Below are 4,042 nucleotides of genomic sequence, written 5' to 3'. Positions count from 1 at the left end.
GACTCGCTTTGTAGACCAGGTTGGTCTCGAACTCACCAAGATCTCCCTGCCTCTGCCTCCTGGAGTGCTGGGATTACAGGCTTGCACTACTGTGCCCGCATTGGGGTATTTTCTTAATTACTTAATGTGAGTATGCCCAGCCCACTGTGGGTGGTGCATCATAGACAGGGTGTCCTCATCTATATAATAAAGCTAACTGAGCAGCCAGGGATGAGCATTCCTCCATGGTACGTACTTCAAGGCTTTCCTTGCTGATGGAGTTTAGCCTGTAAGAGTAAACCTTTTCCTCCCCAGGCTGCTTTTGGTCATGGTATATATTACTTGCTCTTCTATTGCTATGATAAAACATCATGATGAAGCCAGTGTGTAGAAGCTTTTCTTTGGGACTACAATTCCAGAGGGTTCAGCAGGGAAGCATGGCTGCAGGAAGGCTTGGTGCTTGGAGCAGGGGCTTGGGGCTCACACCTTGAACTACAAGCACAAACCACAGAGCGTGCAAGGGTATGTCACAAGGCTTTAAAGACCTCAAAGCCTGCTTCCCATGACTCAGTTTCTCCAAGATCACAGTTTCTAAGCCTCCTCAGATAGTGCCACCAATACGTCAAACGCCCAAGACTACGGGGGGACACTTCTTATCTAAACCACCATGCCCCTCCCCCGTAGGCTGGGCCACAGCATCATACTGCAAATGCATTTAAAGTAGCTCATAGTCTTTTAGTCTCAGCACCATTTGAAAGCACAAAATCTCTTCTGGAAGATCAAGACACATTTTGGATAGTAATTCCCTATTAAAAAAAAAAATATAGTATATACTTCCAATGTATAACGGCACAGAAAATACATTACCATTTCCAAAGAGAGGAATAGGGGCATGGTGAGGAAATCCTGTACCAAAGCAAGACCAAAACTGAGCCTGCTACAAATCTAGTAGCTCTGTGTCTGATGTCAGAGGGCTTAGGTGCCTCTGTCCCTCTAACTTTTCTGTCCCAAGGCAAACTTTTGACTCAGATCTTTTGAGGTAAGAAGATACTCCTTTAATCTGGACTGCATCTTCTGGTAGCAGCCTATATAAATGACACAGAAGAAGGAACATGGCTCTCTTTGCCTGCTTGCTTTATTCTCATTGGCAAGTCCATTCCTTCACTGGTATTATAGCCTACTTCTTTGGGATTCTGGTGCATCCTGAAAACCACTGAGACAACCAGCTTTGTGGACTTAACAAGTACTAGATTTTAGACCTTACTCTGGTAGACAGCCATTGTTGGACTAGTTGGACCATGGCCGGTAAGCCATTCTAATAGATATTCTCCCTCCTTCTCCCTCCCTCTCCCTCCCTCTCTCTCTCTCTCTCTCTCTCTCTCTCTCTCTCTCTCTCTCTCTCTCTCCATTCAGTTCTTCTAGAGAACCCTGACCAATACAGTAACTTATTGTTCACTGTTCTCAAGTATGTACCGTGCATGCATGTAAGTGCTACATTTTTATATGTCTGGTTATATGGTAATAGCATTACTGTACATAAATGTATGTGCTGTGTTCTAATATAGCTGGTTATGAGGTAGGTTCACCTACACTCTCAGGTCAGGCCTCTCCTTAATCTCCTTATCTCTTTCAGCAGAAGCCTTGGTGGCAACACGGAGTTTCCAGTGCTTTTCTTTCTCTTCAGATTGCACCTTTTGTATTTATTTCTGCCCCACCTGTTCTTTTTTTTTTCATTGTAGATCTGCATAAGACTGAGCATTATCAACCACATGGCAGATTCAATATTAAGTTTTCTTGAGATCACCTCCACTAAAGAAAATTAGTTCCGTTTCCTTAAAATTTAGCTTCAGGCAAGTTCTTAGGACATGGGTAGAAAGCAGCCACATTATTTATGCTGTATCTCAGGAACGGTATGTAGTCTAGTTGCAAATATATTATTTCTATCTCTTGAGCTGGGCAGACTTTACAGTGTGCATAGTGTTCAGCTCTACTGTCTTTCAGATCCTACTAGCATGGCCTATTAAGCTTTACTTACAATGTTCAACTGCTTTTCTAATCCAGAGTTACAATTTTTACCACATTCTTCAAAAAGAAAAAAAATCGCTGTGAAACCTGTCACAGCATTACCCTACTCCTGGCATCAAATTCTCTCTTAGTTCCTTTCCTATTGCTGTGGTAAAACACCATGATCAAGGGGACTTGTAGAAGGAAGTGTTTGTCGGGGATTACAGTTCCAGGGGGCCACGTATTCAGTACCACGTTGGTGGGGAAACCGGCAGTAGGCACAGTGCCAGCTGGAGCAGACCCTGAGGGCTTGAGTCTTGAACCAAAGTCGCAAAGCAGAGAGGGCACACCGGGCGTGGCATGGAGCTTTTAAACCTCAAAGCTTCTTCCAGTGACTCATTTCCATTAACAAGACCACACATTTTAAGTATCCCCAGCCGGGGCATTTCTCATGCCAACTACAACTTGGTGTTTATTACAGAAACAGAGACAATGCTTAATTATTCCTCTAAAATGACGATGAAAAGCATAGTTCAGTGGAGTCACTTACTCTTCCCATATACTATGTACCATACATAGTGATGTGTGTTATATTTTTATACAGCTGGTTAGGCGGTATGATTGGTTACAGCATGGTGCTGTGTCGGCAAGGCGGCTACAACATCATTAGACGTGAGGAAGAATTCAGCTCCATCTTTATCTTAATCAGCCACTGTTGTAATTTCAGTATCTTGTTGACTGTAGCGGCAGCAGGTAGGACATGAGTGTGCATTCAATATGTATACATACATTTTATTAACTGTGGAAGTTGGAGCTGAGCCATTTTACAATCATCTAAAACTGAAAATGAAAGACTAAGTGGTTGTTGGACATTGTGTTCCGGTCACCGGACCATCTACTACATCGAAGGCCTGACCAGGCCCGTCCGTGTCAGAGGTCCTGTGCCCCCGAGGTTTCATTTCAGAGAGCAATTACTCAGTGTGATCTCCGACAGAAATAAAGTCCTAGTCAGGAGGAACAAATGAAATCCAGAATACAAATGTATTTTATTTGCCAAGTAGGAAAGGGAAGTGCTACGTGAAACTGGAAATTAGAACATTATGGGTTGGGAGAACAGCTCCTTTCATCCTGGTAGCTAATGGACTGAACAGAAAGTGAGCAATTGGCTTCATAGGGTGATTCGCTAACACTCAGTGACAAGGTTTCCGTTTCTGAGTTCCGCTCCACATTCAGCTGCCTGTGTTGTCGCGCAACAATGCAATTATCTGTCCCTCTTTTGCACTGTGTAAACAGGACGGCTGAAGTGTATATGCGGAGTAACCATCGCCACCTAACGCCTTCCTGCTGAAGGAGGCGATGTGGAGATCTTCTACTTGTCTCCGAGTAACTGTGTGTTTCCTCTCTGATGTCCTATTCTCAGGAGAATTCACTTTTAGAAAGATACCCTGAGACGGGAAGGAAACAAGAAATGGAATTGGTTTTAATTTGAGGTTCATTCTTGTATGTCTTTCATCTTCGTTGTAAATGAGACAGCTTTGAGAAGAGCTCTTATTCTCACACAGCCTCAGCAAGAGCATTTACCTGGTGGCTCACCTTAACCCCCAAAGCTAGGCTAGCCATGGAAAAATAGAGCATACATCCCACTACCTCATTTTGGCAGATTTATAACTAAGATTGGTTCAGTTTTAGCTTTGTTTTCCTTTTTTTTTTTTTTTGTTTCTGTGTATGTAGCCTGGGATGTTCTGGACTCACTTTGTAGACCAGGCTGGCCTTGAGCTCACAGAGATCTGCCTGCCTCTGCCTCCTGAGTGCTGGGATTGTATGTGTGCACCACTGTGCCTGGCTTTGTTTTCCATCCTTAAACATTCATTTTGTTTCTTCTTCTTCTTCTTCTTCTTCTTCTTCTTCTTCTTCTTCTTCTTCTTCTTCTTCTTTTTCTTCTTCTTCTTCTTCTAGTACTGGAAATTGAACCTAGTACTTGTGCATCCCAGGAGAGCAGTAAGTACATCAACCAAGCTATATTCCCAGCCCTTTGTGGACATTTAGGTTCTGTATTATG

This window comes from Acomys russatus, chromosome 31 (assembly GCF_903995435.1).
Source record: "Acomys russatus chromosome 31, mAcoRus1.1, whole genome shotgun sequence".
In the NCBI taxonomy this organism is placed as follows: Eukaryota; Metazoa; Chordata; class Mammalia; order Rodentia; family Muridae; genus Acomys; species Acomys russatus.
This window is presented reverse-complemented; position numbering follows the sequence as displayed.